The 20,363-nt window shown below is 39.3% G+C and overlaps 1 protein-coding gene across 5 annotated transcripts in view; it reads left to right on the forward strand.

The window, feature by feature from the left end:
* Nucleotides 1-536: 536 nt before the first annotated feature.
* The window catches only part of RNF111 (ring finger protein 111), a 94,530-nt gene continuing 74,703 nt past the window's right edge, over nucleotides 537-20,363 (forward strand). For 2 of the 5 annotated variants that reach the window (XM_072808889.1, XM_072808891.1), the window contains exon 1: nucleotides 537-918. The gene's annotated coding sequence lies outside the window, so the exon portion shown is untranslated. Of the gene's footprint in view, nucleotides 919-964; nucleotides 1,257-20,363 lie in introns of those variants that run through there. The other 3 variants (XM_072808884.1, XM_072808890.1, XM_072808886.1) reach the window with 3 other exon arrangements.

Raw genomic sequence — 20,363 nt, forward strand, 5'->3', positions numbered from 1 at the left:
CTTGCACGTAAGGAAGCATTTGCAATCTCCTGATTTTCATAAAATAACTAAGGAGCCGTATGTGACTGTACAGTCGTTTCCCAGGGTGCCTATTACCACTTTCGATGTGGCTCTGGAAGCGAATCCACTTTAAGGGCAGGGTGCGATGATCTTTATGTCATTAGCGAGTAAGATTTGGGTATCGTTTTCTCGTAAAAGACAGCAAGCCGGGAGGTTTTTGTTTAACTGTAGCCTAAGTGCAATGCGTGATTCTGTGGTTAGCTGCACTTTTCAAGTCACGGAAACAAGAACAGCTGAGGAATAGTTTTTGCTTAAGCGTAGAACACAACAACCAAGGAAAATAAACCAACGAGCTTCACGAAACCGTCCGGCTTCGCTTTACAGACGCGACAAAACGAGCACAAAGGGGGAGGGCTGGGGCGGAGGGGGCGGGGCACCGGGAGGCCAGAGTCTGAGCATGCGCAGAAACAGCGACGGAGGGAGGCGTGAGCGCCGCGGCGCTCTCACTTTGCGAACTGTCGTAAAGCCCCCGACTGTCGCGCTCCCTCGGTAGAGGAGGGATTGGTTAGGCGGCGGCAGCGGCGGCGGCGGCAGGAGAGCAGCGGCGGCGGCGGCGGCGGCGAGGTGTGGGGTCTGCGCCGCACAGAACCGCCCGCGGCTTCGGGGAAGGCGTTCTTGCGGGGGTCAAATCGGGCATCCCGAACCGAAGCCGGGTGAACTGGGCCGAACCAGGCGCTGCCGCTCGTACGGTTTGGCGGCGGTGACAGACGCAGCTCTTGAGTGTAGGGGCCTGTTAGGCCGAGACCTCAGCCGCGGATCACCGGTTCTCGACGCAGCCTCTTCCCCTCTTCCGCCTCCTGTGTCCCTCCCTGGGCAGGGATTTCCCGGACTCTGGGAAGAGGGTGGCTAATGATTAAGGTGAGGGGGGCTAGGGGGGAGGGGATGGATGGGAAGCCGCGCGTGCGCGCGACGGGGGAGGGGCCGGCCCGGAGGGGAGAAAGAGGAAGGGCTGCGGCCGCGGCAGGCTGGGGTCGGCGGCCGGCGGTGCTGCCGGTTCCCCGGTGACTTGGGGTCCGCGGCTCCGCGGGAGGGTTAATTGTGTTTGCGCGGAGCGGCGGTCTGCAGACACACCCACACCCCGCTGTAAGGCAGTGTGGGTGAGGGGCTTTCTCTCCCTCTTTGGACTCTCCCTGGAGTCTAGGAAGGGGGCTGAAGACGGAGGCGTGGGAGTGCGACCTGACAATGGAGTGATGAAGGTAACCCGCCCCCGGGGTGTCGGAGGGCGCTAAGTCGGCCCCGCGGGGAGGGAGTCGCCGCCTCCTGTGCTCAAGGAAACGTCCGCCGAGCAGCGCGCAGACGGACGCGTCAGATTTCGGTGTAGAGTTGGTTTGTCGGTCATTTAAAAAAAAAAAAAAAAAAAAAAGGCAGCTCACTGTTTTATTATTGTTCTTAGATAATTTGTCGGAGTCAGTGGCACAAGGCTGTCGTGGCAACGGTCTGCTCCGTACTGTAGAAATAGAGGTTTGCCAGCCATAGTCGTTAAATAGGTCGTAATAGGTCTTTACAGATACTTCTTAAGGCGCATCTAAGTTTCAGTGCTTAAAACACACACACACACACACACCAGGAAGTGTAAGGTATTCATTTAATTTGTTAATGTTTGTAGTGTGAGGCGACTCCATTGTATTGTGCGCTTTCCTGTTTCTTGATTTACGTGGAGTATGAATTTAGAACACTCCGGAGTGATAAGATGCCAGCTGACACAGACTTCATCTTCCAGTTCTTTTAGCTTTCGGACCTTGCTTAACCCAAACTTTATTTCACTTGGTATTTTTTACGTTTAATTTTCTTGTTTTAGGGACCCCTTCCCCCCAAAAAAGAACAGCCTGGGGAAAAGAGAAGCCAAGGTTCCGTTTCCTTTTCCATCCGTGTGTGTGTCATTGCTTTCAAATGTCAGGATAGTGATTTCGTACATCGAAGTTCCATAATACCTAGTTTTACTTAGTTCTATTATGGTGAAGGTCTACATTATGACAGTTTGTTACTACCGTGATTTTATTTTAGCAAAAATTTTCATGTCAATATAAACTATGTTGCTTTTCATATGAAACAGTAGTCTTTTGAGCGCTCTGTGAGACCAAACGCGATGAGAAAGAAGCCTCTTATGCTGCAAAGAATCTAATTTTTTTTTATTTTTTTTTAAATTTTATTTTTTACTTATGATAGAGAGAGAGAGAGAGAGAGGCAGAGACACAGGCAGGGGGAGAAGCAGGCTCCATGCACCGGGAGCCCGACGTGGGATTCGATCCCGGGTCTCCAGGATCACGCCCTGGGCCAAAGGCAGGCGCTAAACCGCTGTGCCACCCAGGGATCCCTTTTTTTAAAGCCTTGAATTATTTTACTTTTGTTGGCCACTTCTTGGCATTTAACCTCGGACAAAATAAGAGAATAGCAATTTACACGTTTGGAGCAGAGGAGCAGTCAGCAGATATTTGTAGATAGTTATTTTCATTATAAAATTTAAAGTGGGTTTAAAAAAATCCATTGAATCAAACTAATTAGATTTTTTACACATTTAATTATTTTGCCAAAGAGGGGTTTCTGTAACATGCTTTACTTAGAGTATGATTGTCTGCATCCTATTTTTGACTTTTTCCCCTCTGAGCTGAGACTTCCACTAGGAAGAAAAGACAGTGACAGTATTAAAAATGTTAGTGATTAAAGCATGTTAGTAACTTTGATATTAACATTCTGTGGGTGGCATTATCTTATGGAAGGGAACGGGGCTGGAGATCAGAGCTCTGGATTTTAAATCTGTTCCTTAGATCTGTGCCTTTATTGATAACCATCTTTAGTTTCAGATCTCTCTCAATTGCTAGATGAGAACTGTAGGATAGTTTTTTAGTCTTCTCTAGGTCCCAAATTTAATGGTTTGTATTTTTGGTTAGGTGCTTTTGGTACTTGTTGGTGTGTTCATCATGATCCAATTCCCGGAAAGAAGTGTTATATTGAGTGTAAATTCCTTCATGTTTATATTGGTGGTGGGGGTGGGGAGAGAACTATGATAAAGTCATGTTTGTTGCTTTAGATAACAGTTCTGTCTTATTATAGATATTATATATGACTAAATAGCTCTCATACTAAAAGGTGAAACTTCATTTTACTTCTGGTAATGCTCTTTAAATCATCCTAATAATTTTTTCTGTCAGAAACCTATAATCGTTGGTCGCAGTCCAGAATTGGCATTTGAATGTCTTACATCTCTGTTCTTTCTTGTATGCACCTCACCGATTGTTGGTAACAGCTGGCCCACATTTCTGCAGGCATTCAGTTCATACCATTACATGTGGAGTGGGCTACAGATGTTTAAAAACAAATACTAAATTGAACTTACATTTTAAATGGAGGTACTGTGTTATTATTTAGTTATTACTTAATTACTCAGTATGTATGTATTGAATGTCTCATGTTCTCAGCATTGTTCTTGGTCTTTTTATTATTTTTAAAAATACTTTATTCACGAGAGACACACAGAGGCAAAGACGTAGGGAAAGGGAGAAGCCGGCTCCCCATAGGGAGCCCGCTGTGGGACTGGATCCCAGGGCCCTGGGATCACGACCCCAGCCGAAGGCAGAGATGCTTAACCTTTGAGCCACCCAGGCGTCCCTTTTCTTGGTCTTCAGTGAGGAAGGTACTCTGCCCTCAGGGAGTGGACATACTACTAAACATAAGCAGAATGGTTTGGGGGGAGTGGTGAGTGCCATGAAGAAAATAGGACCATGTAATGATGAATGGAAGTTGAGCTCTACTTGGATTGAGTGAGTGGTTAGGGAGGGCCTAACTTCTTTTTAGAGGGGATAATTTGATTTGTGATCAGTGACTAGAAAGAGTTAGCCATACTGATAATCTGGAGGAATCTTGCAGCAATGGGAACAGCAAATGCATTAGATTGTGTTGGATTCTGGAGAATCTACAAGTGCAAACTGGTTTGTGTATTAAGCTTTTTCATATTTGCTGATAGACAATGTGAAAAAAAGGTTAAAAATATTTTATGTATGGCAACCAAGTGTAATGTGTTGATCTTGTTTAAATCCTCCAATCAATTGTAGAAAGTCATTTTTGAAACACTTTGGGGGAAATCTGAATGAGAATGGATATTAGATGATATCAAGGAATTGTTAGTTTTGTCAGGGGTGATAATGACATTATGTTTATGTAAGCATCCGTTGATGGTTCTTGCCTGTACTGATCTTTACTTTGATGGTTGCAGAATGCTTATTTTCAAATTCTTCCATCTCCTCTACCTTAACAGTAGGCCTTCTCTTGATGGAAGAATCATTCTTTTATCTAACTTGTCAATATAGATTTATGTACTTCCTATATTTTAGTCAATGGGTTATAATCCATTACTACCTTTATTAATTTTAATGCTCAAATTGTCCCACATTTGTCCAGTGGGAGCCTCTCCACCCTGGCTCCTGTGTCTTTTTAACTTACAGAAGTTTTGATGAGTATTTCTTCTTTTTCTGGCACATCAAGATGTTCACACTCATCTATATCATTCCTGTTTTAGTTGTGGAATCAGCTATTCTCTACGGAGGCCTGGTTCCTTTTAGTGGGGAGTTCAGTTTGCTTTTGAGTTGTTTGTATATAGAAATAATCTCTTATTTCCTGGATCAGGACATCCTCTGAGAAACTTATATTTTGATAGTGGGTTTATATTTTATTTGTGAAGTAACTACGTAAAATGTAGCAATTCCTTATATTTATCATAAACAACTATTTTATTCTGTATTTTTCAAATAAGTTCTGATATGATCTTAATTATGATCAAATGAAATAGAAAAAAATAAAATGTTCTACTTTGTGTTACATTGTGTGTATCTAGAGGGTTTAACCACTTAACTGTTAAAAATGACTTAAGGTTTAATACTTAATTGTATTTAAGTCATCAGACATTCTGGTCTGAAGGAAATTGTTGCTTTTCAACTAGCTTTTTAAATGAAAATTTACATATATATATTTTTAAAGATTCTATTCATTTATTCACGAGAGACACAGAGAGAGAGAGGCAGAGACACAGGCAGAGGGAGAAGCAGGCTCCTCGCAGGGAGCCTAATGTGGGACTCGATCCCTGGACTCCCGGATCATGCCCTGAGCCAAAGGCAAACGCTCAACCGCTGAGCCACCAAAGCGTCCCAAATGAAAATTTATATTATATTATAGAATAATATTTCATATATGAGTAGAAACTCACAGGCACATTATTCCAGAAAGTTACTGTTACAACTTGACATGTTTCACAGCCATTTTCTTACTGGTGCAGCATGGGTATTTGCTTTATTTATTCCTTTTAAGCCTAAATTGTAAGTATTTTTCTAGACAATATTTTGGTGTGTTTTTTTTTTTTTAACAAGATCTGACCAATTTGAAAAATTTTGCATGATTTGCTTTTCATCAGTCTGTTCTAGCATGCTTCTAATAACATCAGTCACCTGGATCAATGATAGCCAGTGTGCATTTTCTGTAGTATTTTCCGCATGCTGTATGTACCCAGTTCAGTATTATTGCCACTGTAGTGATGGACACCAATTTTGGCTAACATGACGTAGTATTCTATTTCAGATTTCCTCAGGACTGGGCAGTTGTTCGCGAGGATAACCAGTTTTGCTTTGCCATGTCTGATCATTTCAGAGCCTGCTTGTATCCCAGCATGTACTTTACACTTTTCATAATGAGTTGGAGCCTAGGGTTGGTCAGCTCCAGAGACTTTTTCATCTTCTTTGAGGCCACCATCTTCCTGCCGTAGATGGCCCCAACCAAAAGCAGACACCAAGATCCCAGACAGTATTTTGAATGTTTTTTAACCAGTTAAGTTTTGAAACAATTAATATGTGTATGTGGTTTTAAAAGTCAGTTCCACAAAGGTTTATAATGGAAAACAGTCTGTACTACTCCTCTAACCCCCTAGTTCCAATTCCTAAGTGGAGACACTCTCCGCTCATAAAATTTTTTTTTCTGCTATTTTCTAAGCAAACTTCTATATAGTTTGCTTACATGCCTACTTAGCTACTTTTCATGTCTGTTTTTTTTAATGTTTAATTTAAAAAAAATATTTATTTATTCATGAGAGACACATAGAGAGAGGCAGAGACACAGGAAGAGGGAGAAGCAGGCTCCATGAAGGTAACCTGACATGGGACTCGATCCTGGGTTTCCAGGATCACACCCCAAAGGCGGCGCTAAACTGCTGAGCCACTGGGGCTGCCCTTAATATTTAATTTTTAAAGATAAAGGCAATACAAATGGTACCAAATTCACAAGGTACAAAGAGTGTCCACGGAAAAAATTAGTGTTCTTGCAATCCCTGTCTTCCTACTGCCAAGTTCTTTTCCTTGGAAACATATCTCCTCTTAGTATTTCATATGTATCCAGAGCAGCAGTTCTCAGAGTGTGGTCTTTGGGCTCTCTCTTTTTTTTTTAATATTTATTTATTTATTCGAGAGAGAGAGAGAGAGAGAGAGAGAGAGAGAGAGAGGCAGAGACACAGGCAGAGGGAGAAGCAGGCTTCCTGCAAGGAGCCTGATATGGGACTCGATACTGGATCCCACGATCACGCCCTGAGCCGAAGTCAGTCAACCGCTGAGCCACCCAGGTGTCCCCTGGTCTCTGGGCTCTTGAGAGGGTCTTCAAGTGTTTCAGAAGGTCAGCTGGGTTGAAACAATTTAATAGTGATACTAAGTTCTTTTTCACTGCTTAATAGCGTTGACCTTTGCATTGATAAACAGTGATGGGCAGAACCGCTGACTCTGCAGTACATATTAGGAGAGTGGCTAAAACTGTACTAATAGGCCTTGTATTTTTCATTACTGCACGTTTACAAAACCAATTTCATTTAAGAAAGTCCTTTATAGAGCAGTAAAGTCTGTTACATCCCAAATTTGCTTGTCTTGAAGAAAAATACTTGTGTGATTGAGTTGCAGGCTGAACTAGCAAACTTAGTTGCTTTTTTTTTTTTTTTTTTTTTATGGAACCATTTTTTTTACTTGAGAGAATGACAAACTATAGTTACTTAAACTTGGGTATTTGTGAGTATTTTCTCAAACATAAATGAAGTGACCCTGTCACTGTAGGGAAAACAACTGACAGAAATTATTGCCAAGATAAAATGAAGGCTTTCAAGCAAAAATTAGAATTTTGGAAAACATATCCACTGTGAGCTTGGCAGCTTTTCAGGGCCTTTTTGATGAAATTTAGGGGGATATTAACAAATGTGATTTTTGGGGGCTATTGTATAATGAAATGTGTCAATGTTTGGAAGATATGTGTAATGTCGTGGACCCAGCTTTCTTCATATGACCAATGTATGATGTTTACAAAATCATGCTGTATGTGAAAGATCTACTTGGGGACAAGATAGATCAGTAGATTTTTAATGACATGGTATGACGTATAATAGATATGGTATCAGATTCAACATTGCAAATAACCTTTACAAAATTACATTTATTAAATTTGGGGTTAATATCAAAGAATAACACACCTGAATAAATTATTAAAAACTCTCCTTTTTTTTTTTTTTTTAAGGATTTTATTTATTAGAGAGCATGAGCAGGGAGAGGGAGAAGCAGACTCCCTCCTGAGCAGGGAGCCTGGACATATGGCTCAGTCCCAGGACCGAGATCATGACCTGAGCTGAAGGCATACGCTCAATTGACTGAGCCACCCAGATGCCCTTGCACTCCTCTTTTTTAACTATGTATTTGGGTGCAGCTGGATTTCTTATTAGATTGAATATAGAAGCAGATTCAAGAATCCAGATTTCATGCCCCCGTGTCCCTGGTGTGGGGCGGAGCTGGTGAGAACCCCTTGAAAGAATCCAGGTTTTGGATGCCTGCATGGCTCAGTGGTTAAGCATCGGCCTTCGGCTCAGGACATGATCCTGGAGTTCACGGATCAGGATCAAGTCCTGCATCGGGCTCCTCACAGGGAGCCTGCATCTCCCTCTGCATATGTCTTTGCTTCTCTTTCTCTCTGTATCTCATGAGTAAATAAATAAAATCATAGAAAAAGAAAAAGAACCCAGGTTTCTTCTGTTAAGATAGACATTAAAGAGATTAGCAAACATGTTATAGTGCCATTCTTATTAACTATTTTGAAAATATATTCATAAGTGTTACTTAATATTAGCATGTAATAGGTTTACTGTTGCTATTTTTAAATAATAAATTTTAAAGCTTTTGTCAACTTTATTTTCTAATATTAATAAATATAGCCTACATATTTAGAGTATTTAGAGCATTTTTAGGGTTCTCACTTATTTTTAAGAGAGTAAGGGGTTCACAAGTCAAAAAGTTTGAGAATTGCTGTGCCAGTTATCTTCTGAATTATCTTTTGACCTCTAATGGAAAAGGAGTCCACGCTTCTTTTTTTATCCTTTCAAAATAGTTGTATCTCAATTTTAGATTATTTTAAGTAATAATTCAGCATGTATTTATTGAGTACTAACTATAAATAAGTTCTAAGCTTTGGGGCACATGGTAATGATGAAAACAGACTAGGCTCTATTGGGAAAACAAGTAAATTTACAAATAGTGATTATGGAAATAACTGAGCTGGAAAAAAGAAGATGGGGGGTGGGTTAGCTATAAGGCGATTAAGGATGGTGTCAAGGACAAGCAAACATTTCAGCACAGACCAAAAGGAAGCAAATGAGAGATCCTTGTGGGTATCTGAGGGACAAGCATTCTGAGCAGATTAATAATACTTATTTTAGGAAAAGGAAAAGCCAAGATGTTGTTGTGACTGAGATGAAGTGGGTGAGGAGAACAGTGATTTCTGAGGACAGAGGTAGCAAGGGCTTAGGCCCTTTAGTTTTAAGAAATATTCTTTTTTTAGTTTTCATGACTTCTTAGTCAATTTTTTTTTTTTCCGGTTCTCCTTTTGGAGTTGTTAGATAAGATTTTGTTGGTGTCTCTTGCTGTTAGATCCTGTGTGTATGTGTGTGTGTGTGTGTGTGTGTGTGTCTATTAAGAGGTTTTTTTTTTTTTTTCATTTAGTGGGGATTGCAAGGAAATTTGAGATAAAATAATTTGTGTAATTTACCATGTTTAAATAAAATATGAATAGCTGCTTTTGATAAATACCAGGAGCAAGTTACATTATTGATACAGAAATGGGTACTCTTCCCAACTTTTAGTGGTAAAATCATGTTGTTTTTATTATTATTTTCAAAGATTTTATTATTTGCCAGAGAGAGAGGGAGAGATCTCCTTTGTGCCAGAGAGCACAAGCAGGGGGAACAGCAGAGGGAGAGGGAGAAGCAGGCTCCCTGCTAAGCAGGGAGCTGGATATGGGGCTTGATTCCCAGGACCCCGGGACCCAAGCTGAAGGCAGATGCTTCACTGACTGAGCCACCCAGGTGCCTGTGTTTATTTTTAAAATACTCTCTTTTTTTGAGAGAGAGAGAGTACATGCAAGCCTTGGAGAGAAGTAGTGGGGGGTAGAGGGAAAGGGAGAGAGAGAATCCCAAGCAGGCTTCATGCCCAGTGTGGAGCCTGATACAGAGCTTGATCTCATGACCCTGAGATCATGACCTGAGCTGAAATCAAGGATTGGGCATTTAACTGACTGAGCCACCCAGGTGCCCCAAAATCATGTTTAAATATGTGAAAAAAAAATACATGTAAATAGATCTTTAAGTAGATTTGCTTTATAAAGTAAATTTAACAGGGGGATCCCTGGGTGGCTCAGCAGTTTGGTGCCTGCCTTTGGCCCGGGGCGTGATCCTGGAGTCCCAGACTTGAGTCCCACATCGGGCTCTCTGCATGGAACCTGCTTCTCCCTCTGCCTGTGTCTCTGCCTCTCTCTCTGTGTCTCTCGTGAATAGATGAATAAAATCTTTAAGAAGAAAAAGTAAATTTTTTTTAAATAAGTATTTTTTTTTAATTTATTTATTCAGAGAGAGAGAGAGAGAGAGACTGAGAGGCAGAGACACAGGCAGAGGGAGAAGCGGGCTCCATGCAGGGATCCTGACACAGGACTCGATCCTGGGTCTCCAGGATCAGACCCCGGGCTGCAGGCGGCGCTAAACCGCTGAGCCACCGGGGGTGCCCAGAAAAAGTAAATTTAACAATTGTGTCCTTTAATATGAAGTAGTCATTAAGTGAGGAGAATCACTGATGCAACATTTTTATTACAGAACATCCACAGAATGATTATTATCATGGATTAGATTATATATTTTTTGAAATCACATTTTTTAAAAGAACTCTAGTATGAGATAAAACTGGGCCATTTTATGGAATATTATGCAGTTGTAAAAAAAGAATGAGATCCTGCCACTTGTAACAACATGGATGGATCTAGAGGATATTGTGCTAAGTGAATTAAGTGAAAGACAAATACTATATGGTTTCTTTCTTTCTTTTTTTTTTTTTTTTTAAGATTTTATTTATTCATGAGAGAGAGGCAGAGACCCAGGCAGAGGGAGAAGCAGGCTTCCTGCAAGGAGCCCGATGTGAGACTCAATCCCGGATCCCAGGATCACGCCCTGAGCCAAAGGCAGATGCTTAACCGCTGAGCCACCTAGGCATCCCTACCGTATGATTTCACTTATATGTGGAATCGAAAAACCAAAACAAATGTATAAACAGAAAGCAGAATGAGACCTGTAAATAAAGAGAACAAATTGATGGTTGCCAGAGGGGAGGGGAGGGATAAAATGAGTGAAGGGTAGTGGGAGACAAAGGTTTCCAGGTATGGAATGAATAAGTCACAGGAATAAAGGATGCAGCATAGGGAACATAATATTATAATAGCCTTGTATGGTGGCAGATGGTAGCTACACTTGTGGTGAGCATAGCATAACATATAGATTAAATCACTATGTTGTATACCTGAAAGTAATGTTTTTTGTTTTTTTTTAAAGATTTTATTTATTTATTCATGATAGACATAGAGAGAGAGAGAGGCAGAGACACAGGCAGAGGGAGAAGCAGGCTCCATGCAGAGAGCCCAATGTGGGACTCGATCCCGGGAACTCCAGGATCGCACCCTGGACCAAAGGCAGGCGCCAAACCGCTGAGCCACCCAGGGATCCCACCTGAAAGTAATGTTACATTGTGTCAGCTATATTTAAATTTAAAAGTTTTTTTTTTCTTTTAAATATTTATTTATTTTAAAGATTTATTTATTCATTAGAGAGACACACAGAGAGAGGCAGACACAGGCAGAGGGAGAAGCAGGTTCCTCACAGGGAGCCCGATGCAAGACTTGATCCTGGACCCTAGGATCACGACTTGAGCCAAACGCGGATGCTCAACCACTGAGCCACTGAGGCATCCCAAAGATTTTATTTGACAGAGCAAGCACAAGCACGGGGAGCAGCAGAGGGAGAAGCAGGCTCCCTTCTGAGCAGGGAGCCTGATATGGGGCTCTATTGCAGAACCCTGAGATCATGACCTGAGTTGAAGGCAGTTGCTTAACTGACTGAGCCACCCAGATGCCCCCTCAAAAAGGTTTTTAATTTTCAAAAAAATGAAAAGGAAGAATAAGTCAAATAGACTCCTTTACCTATGTACATCTGGGAGAATACAGAGAATTTTGATTGTTTAAAAAAAGATCTTTTTTCTTTTTTGAGATTTTATTTACTTAGAGAGAGAGCATGAATAGGGTCAGATAGAAGAAATTGTGGTTGAGTTACATAATAATCTTATATGAAAATAATGTCATGGGAACTGAAATTGTGAGTGAACATATGAAAGCCCACATAATTACACATTTATTTTAAAAATGAGACTAAAACCAGCAGCTTAAATAAGAATTAAGATCCAGATGTTTGTGTCAGACCTTAGGCAAGTTGCCTAACTTCTATAATTCTTAGTTTCTTGGAGATGATAGCATTTAGTGAGGATAAAATGAAATAGAAACATGACACATAGTGCCTTCCAGGCCTACTTGATCTGGCCCTTGACCACTTCTGATCCCTTTGTGTGCCATCTCCCTTTCCTCCCATTCTGCTTTCTGTTGTTTGCACTTGTTAGGCCTCTTCCTGCCACACAGTCTTTCTTTACTGTTTCCTCTGCTAGAAATGCTCTTCCTTTAGCATTGTGTGGTGTGGCTGACTGGTGGCTTGTTCCTCCTCATGATTCAGGTCGTTAGCTTCTTAGAAGCCTTTTGATGATCAAATTTTACTATTTTATTTCTTTAATAGCACAGATTATTCTCTAAAATTATCTCCATTGTTTGTCTACTTGTACCTTGTTTGTTCTCATTTGCATGTAATTTTCATGAGAGCAAAGACTCAGTATCCTGTTTAGGACTGATCCCAGTACCTACAACAGTGCCCACATTATGATAGGCTTTCAATAAATACTTGTTGAATGAAAACAGTAACTGCATAAATGGTAGCTAATGTATTGCCAGTGATACTGTATCTTCTAAGCTATTAATAACCTCCTGTGAAATTAATTTCTGTTACCTGGGTGACATTTCCAGATTCTGATCTGATCCCACATGCTTGGATTGGAAAAAAATTGGATAACCTAACTTGTATTTATCCTGTTTGCTATCATGGAGTTATTGTTCTTAGACTCTTGGATTTACCCATTCTATTTCCATGTGAATGAACAGTTTTCCTCACAGATAGCAGTTCTGAATGGCAGTTCTAAGGCCTGGACTTAATTTCAGTCATTTTCCTTTATCTTGAACAGGCTTCAATTTAAAATATTTTTTCTTTTCTCTCCTGTCATTTTTTTAAAATGATTTTATTTATTTATTCATGAGAAACACAGAGAGAGGGGCAGAGACATAGGCAGAGGGAGAAGCAGGTTTCCTATGGGGAGCCTGATGTGGGACTCCATCCCAGGACCCCAGGATCACACCCTGAGCTGAAGACAGACACCCAACCATTGAGCCACTCAGGCATATCATCTCCTGTCATTTCTATTAATCCTTTTCTCTCTTTTTCTGATTATTCCCCAACAGGAAGAACTGTTCAGTATATGTATATTGAAACCAAAATTCTAAAGATTGCCCAGAAAGTATATAAGTAAATGTGTGTAGGCTAGATTTACATGTATGGGAATCCACATTAGGGTTAAGATTACTGTATTTATCCAGAATATGAAATTCTTTGGGATAGACTAGCATCTTAACTATTTTCTTAATTAGCACCTTGAGCAGTCATTAGTAGCAAAAAAAACCCCAAAAGGTTTGTTGAATAAAGTAGCTAACATTAGCATAGAGGATAATAAATCCTTGGTTTCTCTAGACCTGTATCCTCAATTATTTAATAGCTTACTATTTTTGTTTCTTGCTACAAGGATTTTCACTTTGCAGTCAGAATACGCAGATCCAACGAAGACAAAAATGTCATTTAGTCAAAATAACCTCGGAAATCCCTAAAGTTGCCCATAAAATATAAAATATAGACATACAGTCTCTCAAAGTTCAGCATATCCTGTTTTTCATTTAGTATTGGAACGAATCACGTTTCATTGTCAAACACCAGATGAAGTAGTAGGCTGTGTTTATGGTCTGTGTTGTGGGAAAAATAAATGGCTCTAAACATTAGAATCTGACAGCACAGCAAGATGTTCATATCATGAGCAGTGGCACATGGGAAGTGAGACCAACTAGAGAATAGTAAACTTTTATCTTTCTGTGTTCATTCTGGGTATATAATAATAATAATTATTATTATTATTTTTAAAGGTTTTATTTATTCATGAAAGACAGAGAGAGGAAGAGACACAGAAAGAGGGAGAAGCAGACTCCACGCAGGGAGCCTGATGTGGGACTCAATCCCGGGACTCCAGGATCACACCCTGGGGCGAAGGCAGGCGCTAAACCGCTGAGCCACCCAGGCGTCCCTCATTCTGGGTACTATAATTATTGAGCAGAATTGCAAGCATAATCTACATAGTTTAGATTATTTTTTTTTTTTTTGTCTTCACATTGTTGAATTCACATTATGGGTGTGCTCTTTACCCAGAGGTATTTTCCCTAATTCAGTAAGCCTTTACCTTCAATCATTAAGTGTCAGTAACTCTGCCTGTTTTTTCTCATATGACTCTTGTTGTTTAGAACATATTCTTTAATTAATATTCTCCAGGTTACATATTTTGACCAAAATCACATAGGAAGAAGCAAAAACAGCTTTTATTTGAGTAAACTTGGAGTTCATCCAAGGAGAGATTGTTTCCTTGGGCAGTTTTGTTCACCACATTAGATCCTGCATTCTCAGGGCAGCTGCCATCTTTCCTATCCAATTTTTTGTTTCATTTGTATATATTTTGTTATTCCACCCTTTGCTTTGCGTGCTTCAACAATTCAGAACTTTGATCTTCAAGAAGAATTTGAGGTTCATTCAAATAAGATAGACTAGCTTGAGGTAGGTGTGCCTAAGAGAAGTGAAGTTCTACCCTTTTCCTGCCCCATCACACCACCACCACCCCTCCCCCACCAAAGAAAAAGAAAAGAAAGGAAACAGAGGGGAGGCTTGTGTACTTTTTATTGCCAGGATGATTTCTAAAAGCTAGTTGACTCTTCAACTTTAAAAACAAAGCCAGCATGTGCATACACTATTTTCTTTAAAATTTACAATAATCCCTTAAGGTAAATGTTTCCATTTTTCAGATGAGGAGATTTAGACATAGAATTGTTAGTAACTTGCTAGAGACTCACAGCAGTAATGGACTTCAAGGGATGTCTGTATGTTTTGAGTCACCTGAGAAAGGAATTCCAAAATTCAAGGGCTTAATTAGAATATCTGTATTGGAAGAGACAGTAAGGTATATTCTTATCTCCAGTGGGCATTGCTTTTGTCAGAAGAGAGAGAAGGATGGTGATATTTTATTTAGATAGTGTGATTGGGGGCACTTAATTTCTCTGTGTAATTCAGATGTTCTATAGGGAATATATTTTAAAAATCAATTTAATTGAGCTATAGTTTATATGCAACATAAAGCACATTTTTACTGTACAGTTCAGTCCCCAGTCAGGACGTAAAAAATTCCATCACCCTAGAAAGTTTTTTCTTGCTCCTTTGTTGTCATTTACCCCTATGTCTTGCTATAGGCAACCACTGATCTGATTTTTGACGTGGTTTAGTTTGTTCTAGAACTTCATACAAACACAGCCATATAGTATTTTTTATGTTTGGCTTCTTTTTCTCATCACATTTTCCCTCTAGCATTTTATTGTGAAAATTTTCAAACATGAAAGTTGAAAGAATTCAGTGAAAACACCCATTTCACCATCACCTACAATCTACAATTAACAATTTGCTGTTTTTGTTTTATCCCTATCCATCTATTCATTTCTCTGACCATCCTTGGTCAAGCTTACTGGTGGTTTGTTTGCCTTGTGTTTTAAAATAAGTTGCAGGTATCAGTACATCTTTTCCCAAATTCTGCTTCTGTATCATTAACTAGAGTTGAATATTTGTTTACAGTTCTTTGATTTTACTTTTTTTCCTTTTGCGTGAGTGCTCAAGCTCAAGGGGCAGGGGAGAGGGGGGAGGGGGCATGGGGCAGAGAGAGAGGGAAGAGAGAATCCTAAGCATGGAGCCTGAGCTGAGGTGGGATTCAATCTCATCACCAAGATCACCACCTGAGCCAAAATCAGGAGTTGGATACTTAACTTACTGAGCCACCCAGGTGCCCCTACAGTCCTTTGTTTTTAAAGTAAAATGTACATATAATGAAATGCACAGATCTTAAGCATACCATTTGTTAAGTTTTGCCAAATGAATGTTTGTGTAACCCAAACCCTTATGAAGAACTAGAACGTTACAACACTTGAGAAAGTTCACTCCTATACCTATTCAGTCGTTTCTCCTGTCCTTTGATCTTTTGTAGAATGCAACTAGTTTTAATTTGTTTTCACCTTAGATTGTTTGCCTATTCTAAAACTTCCTATATATGGAATCATATACTTTGTATCTGATTCTCCACCCCCCCCCCCAGCAGAATGTTTTTGAAATTTACCCATAATGTTACTTGTATCAGTAGTTCCTTCTTTGTTGTTGCTGTTACTGTTAGGTATCCTACTGTGTTTATATATTGTAATTTTTAAATGTATCATAATTTGATTATTCACTTTTTAGAGACTTTTTTTTTAATTGTTGGTTATTATGAGTCAAGCTATGAGCATTCACATGCACATTTTTTGTACACCTGTGTTTTCAAACCTAGGTGTGAAATTACTTGATCTGAGGTTAGATGTATGTGTGACTTTATTAGAGGCTACCAAATAGCTGTGTATGGAGTTCCACTTGTGCCACATCCTTGTTAACGTTTGGTGATTTTGGTCTAAAACTTTTAGGCTTTTACTGGGCATGCACTTGTATCTCATTGTGGTTTTAGTTTGCATTTCCCTGGTGAGTAAAGATACCAAGCATTTTTTTCATGTACTCATTGGCTATGTGTATGTTTTGAGAAATGTTAAAAATCATTTGCCTATTTTTTGGGTGGGGTTGTCTTATTAAGATGGAAGAGTTTTGCATATATTCTTGATTTAACATATATGTATATGTATATATACATACAGATTACACATAATACAAGTTTTGTTTGGTTTTTTTTTAGGTTTTTTTTTTGTAGTTAGCTTGCTACTTTGCCTTTTTTGTTTTCTTAGTGGTATCTGTGAAGAGTAGATTTTAATTTTGATAAAGTCTTAGTTTATCAATTTGTAAAAAATGGGTAGTGCTAGGGCCATCTAGCTTGGCTCAGTTGGTGAGCATGTGACTCTTGATCTTGGGGTTGTGAGTTCAAGCCTCACATTGGGTGTAGAAATTACCTAAAAATAAAATCTCAAAAACAACAACAGCAACAAAAGAGGGTACCTGGCTGACTCATTTGGAAGAGCATGTGACTCTTGGTCTTGGGGTCATGAGTTTAAGCCCCATATTGGGTATAGAGATTACTTAAATAAATAAATAAATAGATAGTACTATTGTGTTCTATGAGACCTTTGCCTGTGATATGATTACATATAGTTTCTGCTATGTTTCTTTTAAAAATTTAAGGTTTAGCTTTTAGATCTACATCTCTGATTCATTTTGAATTAATTTTTTTTTTCTGGTGTGTAGAGGTTAAATTTTTCCCACACGGTTGACCAGTTGTGCCACCACCATTTGTTGAAAACACTATTCCGTTCCTATTATCTTGGCACTCTTATTGAAAATTACTCAATGATATGTATGATCTATTTCTGGACTCTCTATCCTTATGCCAGTAGCACCCTGTTTTATTACAGTTGCATTTTAATCTGTCATCCTGCTCTGTGTTTTCTATTTGTCCCATCTGTTCTCTGCCCCCCTTTTTTTCCTTCTTAGGTTTTCATTGGGCTTTAGCTTTTTAGTGTTCTGGGTTTAAAAAAAAATTTTTTTTTTTTTTTGGTATTACATTGTATTTCCACTATTGGTTTATTAGCTATACTTGTTTTATTTTTTATCTTTTGTGGTAGATCTAGGGTTTACACTATGCATCTTTAACTTTTCACTGTCTGTATTCAAGGAAAAATAGATTATTTCAGGGGCACCTAGGTAGCTCAGTCAGCTAAGCATCAGACTCTTGATCGGCTTAGGTCATGATCTTGGGGTTGTGAGATTGAGCTCTGCATCAGGCTCCATGTTCAGTGTGGAGCCTGCTCTGGATTCTCTCTCTCCCTCTCCATCCCGCTTCCTCACTGCTGTGCGCGCTTTCTCTCTCTCTCTCTCTCTCAGAAGAAGTTAATAAATAAATATTTTTAAAAATAGACTATTTCACTCACATAGAAGAAACTTCAAACAGCCTACTTCTCTTTGCTCCACTCCTGTGCTTTGTGTTATTGTTGTGCATTTTACTTTTATGTTACTAGTTTTTCTTTTTAAATTATATTTATTTATTCATGAGAGACAGACAGAGAGAGAGAGAGGCAGAGACACAGGCAGAGGGAGAAGCGGGCTCCTTGCAGGGAGTCTGATGTGGGACCCGATCCCGGGACTCCAGGATCACGCCCTGAGCCAAAGGCAGATGCTTAACTTAACTGCTGAGCCATCCAGACGTCCCAATATGTTACTGATTTTGAGAAGACTTTCCTGTTCAAATTTTGAGGTTATAGCTAGAGAATAATTCTTGTGAGGTTATCTCTGTAAGAGAAGATACTAGTAGAACTTGCTTTATTCCATTCTACTTTTACAAAAGTGGCCCGGTGATGAAAATTTATGGGATTTTTTTTTTTTTTTTTTTTAGTATTTTATTCATTTGACACAGAATGCACACAACAAGGGGCAAAGGGAAAGGGAGAAACAGACTCCCCACTGAGCAGGGAGCCCCATGTGGAACTCCATCCCAGGTCCTTGAATTATGACCGGAGCTGAAGGCAGACGCTTAACTGACCCACTGAGCCACCCATGGACCCCTGGAAAAAGTCTTTAAAATTTGATAAATTCAGACCAGAAAATTTTGATATATGAACCTGAAAAAAGATAGTTGTATCATTTACTCTTTTTTATAGAACTAGATAAAGAACTTGGAGCATTTGTGAATGAATGTCTCTGAATATTACCCAGTTGTTGATGTTAGACAAATTATTCAGAGAAAAACAACAAAAAAAGCTTCTTCCCTATGTCTTTACCTGTATAGAAACTAAATCTAGTATTTTATATTTATCAAAGTGTTCATTTTTAGTGATTTTGCTAATTATTCTAAGCTTTTATTTTCAGGTCCTGATTTTATCATTCAATGTATATGTAATCTCTTTTCAGCTTTGTGTCATTTGGCGATATGAATATTCCATTTATGCCTTCATGTAAAACCATGGCTAAAAACAGCTAATTTTTAATTATATACTTTGTTATATATAATGGCTGATTATTGATAAATTTCTAGTCAAATTTTGGGATTGATCTTTATTCTGTTTTAGCTTTCAAGTATATTATAGCTTATAATTCTTAGTACTGAAGGTTAATAATGAAGTTGAGATTGTGCTATCTGATGTGAGAGGGAGGGAATTTAATGTTGAAGATTATGGAAGAACATAAGGTTTTTGTTATTGTAGATTCTTCCCTCTCTTAAACTGAAACAAATTCTGGGGGAAATTTGGTTATTTTGTGGACCTTTGTTTAGTCTTTGACATACTGAAAAGTATACTAAGAAGTCATCTTATTTCTCCTTTTTTTTTTCCTAACAATAATTCTAGACAAATAGTTCTTTTGAAGTAGAATGGCATCTTTGAAGACTTCGTGTCATATATAAGAAGATCATATGTTGTCTTTCAGATAACTGGTTTTGTGTATACTTTATCATAAAGTATGTGGTTCATTCAGAGAACCTCTATTGTGGTAAATAAGGTGATCAGATCTCATTTCTTCCCATTTCACTCTTTTTCCTTTGGGTCTTCCTGGAAAACCTTCCCTGGCACATCTTCCCCTTCAGAACTGAATTAGGCTCTACTCCAATTTGCTTCAGCGCATACTTCTGTTATAATATTTACTGTATTTTAATTACCTATTGATATGTCTCCCTGACTGCTAGATTCTAATTTCTTAAGGACAGTTTTTTTTAAAGATTTATTTATTTATTTATTTATTTATTTATTTATTTATTTATTTATTTATTTATGATAAACATAGAGAGAGAGAGGCAGAGATACAGGAGGAGGGAGAAGCAGGCTCCATGCCGGGAGCCTGACGCGAGACTCGATCCCGGGACTCCAGGATCGCGCCCTGGGCCGAAGGCAGGTGCCAAACCGCTGAGCCACCCAGGATCCCCAAGGACAGTTTTATGTCTTATTCATCTTTGTACTTACCATATTTGGGACAATCTGGCAAATTTAAGATACTCAAGAAATGTTTATTGCATGGTGTATTAGTTTGCTAGGGCCGCTAATAACAAAATACTTCAGACTGGATGGCTTAAACAACCAAAATCTTTTTTCTCACAGTTCTGTTGACTAGAAGTCTAAGAACAGGTGTAGTCAGGTTTGGTTTCTCCTGAAGCCTCTCTCCTTCATTTGCAGATGATTCCTGTCTTCCTGTGTATCCTCACATGGTCTTTTCTCTATGTGTATCCAGATATCCTCTTTTTCTCTTTTTTTTTTTTTTTAGATTTTATTTATTTATTCATGAGAGACACAGAGAGTGGGAGGCAGAGACAAAGCAGAGGGAGAAGCAGGCTCCATGCAGGGAGCCCGATGTGAGACTCGATCCCAAGACTCCCCGAGATCACACCCTGAGCTGAAGGCAGATAGATGCTCAACTGCTGAGCCACCCAGGCATCCCTCCAGATCTCCTCTTATTAAGGATACCAGTCAGATTGGATTAGGGCCTACCGTATGACCTCATTTAACTTTAATTACTTCTTAAAAGATCTTGT

This window comes from Canis lupus, chromosome 32, assembly GCF_048164855.1.
Source record: "Canis lupus baileyi chromosome 32, mCanLup2.hap1, whole genome shotgun sequence".
NCBI classification, from domain to species: Eukaryota; Metazoa; Chordata; class Mammalia; order Carnivora; family Canidae; genus Canis; species Canis lupus.